This window comes from Pseudoliparis swirei, chromosome 20 (assembly GCF_029220125.1).
Source record: "Pseudoliparis swirei isolate HS2019 ecotype Mariana Trench chromosome 20, NWPU_hadal_v1, whole genome shotgun sequence".
Taxonomy (NCBI): Eukaryota; Metazoa; Chordata; class Actinopteri; order Perciformes; family Liparidae; genus Pseudoliparis; species Pseudoliparis swirei.
In genome coordinates this window covers 445,536-455,215 of record NC_079407.1, presented here as the reverse complement: position 1 = coordinate 455,215, position 9,680 = coordinate 445,536, and positions in this window count along the sequence as shown.

The window sequence follows — 9,680 nt, the reverse complement described above, 5'->3', positions numbered from 1 at the left end:
ATTCGGGACCGGGTGGACCTGGGCTTTCACGCCAAAAAGAGACCCAGGCTCTGGGACCTTTATTTCGAATTCGCCTGTTTTGGGGTGACCCCTGGGGGGTACCCGGGAAACAACCACATATTCGGGATGTGCCGCCTCTGGGCCAGCACCCCAAAAAGAGACCCAGACTCTGGGACCTTCATTCAGAATTTGCCCTTTATCTCGAATGTACCCCCTCTTAAAAAATATTTGACCCATGGGTCATGAGCGTCTAGTCCCCCAGAAGATGCACAGCAAATTTCAGCCCGATCGGACCTTCCCAGCCAGAGTTACAGCACAAGTACCGTCTTGGCGCGGCAGTGTCCAGTCGCCGTCGCGGCAGCTCCGCGGAGATTGTGCGCTCTTTTAGTTTTTGTGTTTATTTTTAATATTTTCTTTGCCACAAACACACTGGCACTAACAACATACGACCGCAGCACACTTTTGGACATAAACTTTTGCGCAAAACAAGGGTTTTTGTCCACTTTTTCCATCGATCCAGCGTGGCCGGCAGAGATCGTACGAGCGAACCACAACAACAGCAGTGGAGTCGCTACTACGGGAGACGAAAACATCGAGGGAAACGGAGCGAATTCGGAACAGACTGAGAGTTCAAGCCCACCGTCCACCTCTGCCCAGCATCCTTCTTGCTAACGTCCAGTCTCTGGAAAATAAGATGGATGATTTTAGGGCAAGGATCAGATTCCAACGGGACATGCCGGATTGTAATATCTTTTGTCTGACGGTAACGTGGCTGACCCGCTGGTGCCGGATCGAGTCATATGTCCAACCGAGTCCTTCTCTGTTTTCCGTGCAGACAGAACGGAAGAGTCTGGTAAATCTAAGGGTGGAGGGTCTGCTTCATGACGAACAACATGTGTGCGACCCCAAGAACATTAAGACTCTTTCTCGCTCCTGCTCCGAACCTGGAACATCTGACGATCTCATTCTCTCCATTCTACATATTCGCGGAGTTCAGCTCGGTCATCACCACAGCCGTCTACATTCCACCACAAGCGGACACCGACGTAGCACTATCGGACCTACACGATGTGTTATGTCGGCATCAGAACAAGTATCCCGACGCGGCTGTGGTGGTGGCTGGGGACTTTAACAAGGCAAACCTAAAAAAAGTCATGCCGAACTTTCACCAGCACATTACGTGTGCTACCAGAGGAAAGAACGTTGGACCACTGCTATACGCCATTCAAGAGAGGCTATAAGGCTGTCTCTCTCCCTCCGTTAGGGAAATCAGACCATGCCGCCATTTTTCTGCTTCCGGAGTATAAACAAAGGATCGCCAGGGAAGCGGTAGTGACGAGGAACGAATGCGGTGGTCTGACCAATCAGAGGCTGAGCTACAGGACGCGCTGAGTATCGTCGACTGGGACATGATCCAATCCAGTTCCAGTGACGTCAGCGAGTTTGCGGAAGTAGCAATGAGCCTCATAGCAACGCTAACGGACACCATCGTCCCCACGGTAAAAGTTAGGGTCTTTCCTAATCAAAAGCCGTGGGTTGATAGATCCATCCGTGAAGCTGTGAACGCCTGCATTGCTGCCTATAACTCCGGTCTTGTATCCGCAACATGGACGAGTACAAGGCAGCGGTCTATGGACTGAGGAGGCGGTGAAGGAAGCCAAAAGGAGGTACCGAGACAGAGTGGAATCACAGATGGAGCAGCGCGACACCAGGCGCCTATGGCAGGGGCTACGGACTATTACAAACTACCAGAGCAGACCCCGCGCAATGGTGAGTGCCGACGCATCCCTAGCGGACGACCTGAACTCATTTTATGCACGGTTTGAGGCTAGCAACAACAGCGCTAGCTCGCCGCTAACAACAACACCGTTAAGCGTAGCCGAGGTGAGTTCTACCGCTGGGGATGAACACACACTCTCTGTGACCGAGCACAGTGTGAGGAGGGCTCTGTTGAGGGTGAACACCAGGAAAGCTGCAGGTCCAGATGGCATATCTGGGCGAGTACTGAAGACCTGTGCTAACCAGCTAGCTCCAGTGTTCACCACAATATTCAACCTCTCCCTGGCTGAGTCCGTGGTCCCCGCCTGCTTCAAGAGATCCACTATTGTCCCTGTGCCCAAGAATGCTTCTCCAGCATGTATGAATGACTACCGACCGGTGGCCTCACCTCGGTGGTCATGAAATGCTTTGAGAGGCTGATAAAGGACTACATCTGCGCCTTCCTCCCTTCCTCCATGGACCCGCTGCAGTTTGCTTATCGCCCAAACAGATCCACGGATGATGCTGTCTCCCAGGTACTGCACACCACACTCTCTCATCTGGACAGCCAGAGGGGGGGCTATGTGAGACTACTGTTCATTGATTATAGTTCAGCTTTCAACACCATAGTCCCCTCCAGACTGGCCGGCAAGCTGATTGAGCTGGGACTGAACACCCCCCTGTGTGCTTGGATCCTGGACTTCCTGACCGCCAGGCCACAGGTGGTCAGGGTGGGCAGACACACCTCCAAATCCCTCACCCTGAACACAGGATCCCCCCAGGGTTGCGTCCTCAGCCCCCTACTGTACTCTCTGTACACACATGACTGTGTGGCCAGGTTCAGCTCCAACACCATCATCAAGTTTGCGGATGACACAGTGGTGGTGGGCCTGATCTCCGACAACGACGAGAAGGCCTACCTGGAGGAAGTTGCTGATCTGTCACTCTGGTGCCAGGACAACAGCCTCATCATGAATGTCACCAAAACTAAGGAGCTGATTGTGGACTTTAGGAAGGTACAACAACAGAGGACGACTCACCACTGGGGATTAACGGGACTACTGTGGAGAGGGTGAGCGGTATAAATACCTGGGAGTCCACATCACCGAGGATCTGACATGGTCAACAAACACAGACACTCTGGTGAGAAAGGCAAGGCAGCGCCTCTACCACCTCAGGCAGCTGAGGAAATTTAAAGTTTCCCAGAGGATCCTTCAGTCCTTCTACTCTGGAGCTGTAGAGAGCGTCCTGACAGGAAGCATCACAGCCTGGTTTGGCAACTGCTCCGCTCAGGACAGGAAGGCTCTGCAGAGAGTAGTGCGTTCGGCTGAGCGCACTATTGGAACTACACTCTCCACCCTGCAGGACTTGTACACCAGGAGGTGCAGAACCAGAGCCGGCAGGATCATGAAGGATCCTCACCACCCCAACAACAGACTGTTTCAGCTGCTGCGGTCAGGCAGGCGCCTCCGTAGTCACGCTGCAAGAACAGAGAGACTGAGACGGAGTTTCTTTCCTCAGGCCATCAGGATTGTGAACTCCGACCTCACCAGGACCCCCACATAGACCCACACAACTGCCCCTCTTAGGCACACACACACACACACACACACACACACTTACTGTAAATATTGTGTTGTTTTTTATTTGTAAATAGTGTGTACTTGTTGCCCTTGCACATTCCTGCTGAGCATTGCCACTTTCATTTCACTGCACACCCTGTGTGTGTATGTGACAAATAAAACATCTTGAATCTCTTGAATCTTCCACACCTTGGAGGCGATAGAGAGCCGCATTCAAACGCCCTTTTCGGGGTGATCCCTGGGGGCTACCTGGAAGAGAATCACCGAGACGGCACTGGTGAAAATTACAAATGACCTCTTAATGGCAGCAGATAAAGCACTCCTCTCTGTCCTGGTCTTGTTAGACCTTAGTGCTGCATTCGACACCATTGACCATGACATCCTGTTACAGAGACTGGAGCAGTCGATTGGCATTTCAGGCACGGCACTAATTTGGTTTAAATCCTATTTATCAGATCGATCTCAGTTTGTATTTGTAAACGATGACGCCTCGATAACCACTAACGATAATCACGGAGTTCCACAAGGTTCTGTGCTTCGACCAATTTTATTTACCTTATACATGCTTCCTTTGGGCAATATTATCAGGAAACACTCCATAAACTTTCATTGTTATGCAGATGATACTCAACTATATTTATCGATAAAACCAGAGGAGAGCAACCAACTCTGTAAAATTCAAGCATGTCTTAAATACATAAAAACATGGATGACCTGCAACTTCTTGATGTTAAACTCAGACAAAACCGAAGTAATTTTAATCGGCCCTGAGCACCTCAGAGATCAATTATCTGGTGATGTGGATTCTGTAGACGGCATTGCCCTGGCATCCAACACCACTGTAAAGAATCTTGGCGTTATCTTTGATCGGGACTTGTCCTTTAACTCCCACGTAAAGCAAATCTCAAGGACTGCATTCTTTCATCTACGTAATATTTCAAAATCAGGCACATCTTGTCTCAAAAAGATGCAGAAAAATTGGTTCACGCTCGTTACTTGAGACTGGATTACTGCAACTCCTTATTATCAGGCTGCTCTAATAAATCTCTTAGGTCCCTCCAGTTGATCCAGAATGCTGCAGCTCGTGTTCTCACTAAAACTAAGAAAAGAGATCACATCACTCCTGCACTAGCTGCTCTGCACTGGCTCCCAGTAAAATCAAGAATCACTTTTAAAATTCTTCTCTTAACCTACAAAGCCTTGATTGGTGATGCTCCATCATATCTTAAGGAGCTTGTAGTACCATATTGCCCCACTAGAGAGCTACGCTCACTAAATCCGGGACTACTTGTAGTTCCTAGAGTCTTAAAAAGTAGAATGGGAGCCAAAGCCTTTAGTTATCAAGCTCCTCTTTTATGGAACCAGCTTCCAATTTCAGTCCGGGAGGCAGACACAGTCACCTCGTTTAAGAGTAGACTTAAGACCTTCCTCTTTGACAGAGCTTATAGTTAGGGCTGAATCAGGTTCACCTGGTCCAGCCCCTTGATATGCTGCTATAGGCTTTTGCTGCCGGGGGACGTTTTAGGATGCACTGAGTACCTATCTCCTCTTTTTTCTCTCCTTAAGGATGAATTTTCATCTCTCAATCACACCTTACTAACTCTGCTTTCTCCCCGGAGTCCTTGTGACTTCAAGTCTCATGGGGTCATCGGACCCTATGAGACGGCATAGATCCTATCTGCCTGATGGATCGTCTGGGTCGTGGAATTCCTTCTCCTGACTGCGCCACTGTCCTGTTGAGACTCCGCCCACTGTTGAGACTCCGCCCACTCCTCCTCCCCACCGCCATCTGCCTGATGGATCGTGGAGGTCTCCATCGTGGAATATGCCTACTATGAACTATTCATACACTCTGTCATATTCATTGAATGTATTTAAACTCTAAATCTGTCCTTCTGTACACATTACATCTATTGCATCTGTCCATCCTGGAGAGGGATCCTCCTCTGTTGCTCTCCTGCAGGTTTCTTCCCTTTTTTCCCCCCTGAAGGGTTATTTGGGAGTTTTTCCTGGTCCGATGTGAGGTTTTGGGGCAGGGATGTCTATGTGTACAGATTGTAAAGCACTCCGAGACAAATTTGTAATTTGTGAAATTGGGCTATACAAATAAACTGAATTGAAAACTGAATTGAATATTTGGGAGCGGGGGGACCTGGGCTTTCACCCCAAAAAGAGACCGAATCTCTGGGACCTTTATTTCGAAATTACCCCATTTTAAAAAATCAGTGACCCATGGGTCATGAGCGTCTAGCCACCCGGACCATGCATACCAAATTTGGGGTCAATCGGACGTTTTCTCGAGGAGTTATAGCCTTATAAAGGTCTGTCACACGATGGCGATAGAGAGCCACATTCAAACGCCTTTTGCGGGATGATCCCGAGGGGGTACCGAGAAAACAACCACATATTCGGGACCGGGTGGTCAAGGGCTTTCACCTCAAAAAGAGACCCAGAATCTGGGACCTTTATTTCGAATTCGCCTGTTTCGGGGTCATCCCTGGGGGGTACCGGAACCAGAACCAGATATTCGGGACCGGGGGGACCAGGGCTATCACCCCAAAAAGAGAGCTAAGCTCTGGCATGTTTGGATCAAAAGTCACCCAAATGTCAGCCGAATGAGTCCTGTCTGGAAATACAATGTCATTGAGGTGACATTGTGCCATCTACTCATTCAACTCGTTCCAATTGGGTGATAAAAAGCCTGTCTGGCCCTTCCCCGAACACGGGGAGATTCATGAGTATATTCATATACCTAACCTAACCCTAACCGGACCTCGTCGGCGCAGAACCCCAGACCAGGACGGCCCGACCTCCGATGTCTTCAAGCAGCTCTGAACTCATCATTAACACACAGGACAGAGAGAAGGATCATGTGTCAGAATGCAATACTGTCATCTTTTCGGTGTGATGTATGTCATGCACCACTAGATGGCAGTGAGGACCATAGATCATCACCAGCACATTTTGTTTCAGGGATGCTGCCGGCCTTGTTAAGAGGTGAGGGATGAGTGACTGAGCGTTGGGTACGGCCAGGGGCCAAAACCCCGCCTAACCGAACCCCCTAACCCCCTAACCCTAACCCACAAGAACGGGAAGGACTTTCCCGAGATCCCACAGACTCTGGGATGGTGTCATTGGAAGCGCAATGGATGACTTGGGGGAGGCGGAGACCATCCGAAATCTCTACGACCTTCAGAACAACAAAAGTAATATTATTTACTCTAAATGATTGAATTCCTTATTCCGTATATAACAATTCTGTACATGAAACATGAACAGAATCCTTTTTAATGTGGAGCCGATCCTGCTACTGACAGCTTCCAATGTCATCGACACTGTCAGGAGCCACAAACTACATGTGGGGAGACGGGGAACCCACTGCAGCCGAGGAGCAGCATCTGTACCTGAGCAGGAGGGGGAGTGGCACCAGCGTCCTATATGCACGTTTTGAACTCCACGGCTCACACGACCTTCAGAGTGGGCCTGGAGGGCAACAGGCGGTGGACTCCAGCCCAGAGAGGAGATGGATCCACAGACTGGGAACCATAGACCCTCACGGGCTAAACGAAAAGGACTAGTACAGTCTGCTTTCATTTTCGATTGTAGATACTTATTTATTTATATATCATTTAATCTTTTCATGCACACTTATATTTATCTATTGTTAATTATTTGCCTTTCTCGAGTGCCCCTGTTTGTTTGATGGTCAGTGCATTGACGGCTTCACAGTACCACCCACAGACCTAACCCCCTCTCCCCCTCTTTCTCTCCCTCTCTCTCTCTCTCAGGAGTAGTGGGAGGAGTCAGCAGGGTTAGGATGCTGTCAGGTTGCCTTGGTTTCAGCCTCTCATTTCTTAAGGCGACTGTCGACCGGGATGCGTGTTGCGTGTCTGTGCAGCTGAAGGGTGTGTGTGTGAGCCGGGAGGACCGAGGGGAGGAAGGTAGGAGGTGTTGAAGCGTGGATGTGGATTAATGCTCACATGAACAGGAATCGCAGCGAGTCCTCGTGGAGCTGCAGAAATCTATCCATCTTTGTTTCTGCACGGGGACTGGAGGAAGGAAGAAGGAGACGCTGAAGGTGAGGAAGAAGGAGACACTGTAAGAGTCCGTAAATGTGACAGTAAAGAAGACATTGAGGGGCCCACTGTAGGAGACAGGGAAGAAGGCATGTGAGCCTTCTCCCTCCTCCTCGGCTCCAGCCGCTCATTCTGTTCTTTTGCTTGTCTTCGTCCGTTTGGGTCTGGGTGGTCTTTCCAAACGTCGTCTATCGTTGGGAAACAATGTCCATCTATTTGTCGTCAGTATTTCTTGTCAACAGGATCAATGAAGTCACATTGGGCGCCTTCACACCCTGTTTCTATTTCACACCATGAAATCACAAATGGTAGCATCTCATCAACGCTGCCACCATCTTGGATCGGGCCTCAGAACGAAGTTAAAAATTAAAATCAGACTCTTATTTTGAAAAACCTGTCCATCAGCTCTGAAATAAGAAAGACAAAGATGATGAATGCACTTGAAATGTTTTAAATAATCCTAGAATATGTCCACAACTGATCTGGTGCTGCTGCACCAAAGTAATATAATATATATAATAACATTTCTGGAGCTCACTGATGGCTGCGTGCTCAAGGACCCCTCATTGTGGCAGCTCACACTTTCTAAAAAAGTCTTTTATTTGTTATACTGCCGTAAGATAAATAAAGATAAGATCATCTCTTCATAGACCACAGTGGGGACATCAGTTCATTGTGTATCAGTAGAAAAGAACAATTTAAAAAAGTATAATAATGTATATAAATATTTATATATATATATATTTCTATATCAATATTAATATATATATATATTACGCTTGACTGGATGGATATACATTATTCTACGTATGGTAAGAAATATAAAGTGTTCATGTATATATATATATTGAGGGCGGCTTTAGCTCAGTGGGGTAAGAGGGCCGTCCTGCAACCGCAGGGTTGTGGGTTCGATCCCCGCTCTCCCCATTAGTTGCAAGTCGAAGTGTCCTTGAGCAAGGCACTGAACCCCCAGTTGCTTCCCGGGCGCTTCACCGCAGCCCACTGCTCCTTAATAACTAAGGATGGGTTAAATGCAGAGAACTAATTTCCCCTTGGGGATTAATAAAAGTGTATATTCTATTCTATATATATATTGATGAACTGATATATTGATATACTCTACTGCTGACTCCTCACTGACTACTTTTAACCAGACACCAGACGAGAGAGTGTGCTGCGGATGACTCGGCTGACCCCAGCTACCCTAACCCTACATCAGCTGTTCTTAGGCCAAGGACACCGTCTCCATACAGCACTCAGTAGGGACTGTGTACTCAGTAAGTAGGTAGTGTGTACTCACTCAGTAGGGACTGTGTACTCAGTAAGTAGGTAGTGTGTACTCACTCAGTAGGGACTGTGTACTCAGTAAGTAGGTAGTGTGTACTCACTCAGTAGGGACTGTGTACTCAGTAAGTAGGTAGTGTGTACTCACTCAGTAGGGACTGTGTACTCAGTAAGCAGGTAGTGTGTACTCACTCAGTAGGGACTGTGTACTCAGTAAGTAGGTAGTGTGTACTCACTCAGTAGGGACTGTGTACTCAGTAAGTAGGTAGTGTGTACTCACTCAGTAGGGACTGTGTACTCAGTAAGTAGGTTGTGTGTACTCACTCAGTAGGTAGTGTGTACTCAGTAAGTAGGTAGTGTGTACTCACTCAGTAGGGACTGTGTACTCAGTAAGTAGGTAGTTGTGATAAAATGACCAAATATAGGGAATTAAAACTGTTATACAGAATATAAAATATAATAGAACATAGTTTAAATTGTTTGGGGGGGGGTCTCTGCTAAACCTGAACTGGACACCTGGAGCAGGTGTCAACCAGGACCCCAAAACAGAAACTATTGAGACGAACTGGCTTGGTGTTGATTGGACCCGGTCCCAGGACCCGGTGAGCCGTCGGCCACGGCGCTGGACATCGAAGTCACTCTGACGCGGTTAGCCTGAACACCTCACCTGCTGGAGGAGACCCCCCCCCCCCCCTCGTCCCCCTCAACACCGAACAACCACCCACTATCTTTGCTATCACCTTATCCGACTCCTGGATCCTCCCCCTCTTCCTCTTTTCCTAATCTCCCCTTCTTCTCATTTAATTCTCCTCTCCTCTTCCTCAACCGAAGACAGGAAGCATTACATCATCCTCCTCTGGGAGATGCTGCTGTTGCTAGGTTACCACCAGCTGACTCCCTGATCCATTTTTAGAAGGATACTGAGAGACGGCGAGATGGGGGAGGGGAGAGAGAGAGAGAGAGAGGGAGAGAGAGAGGG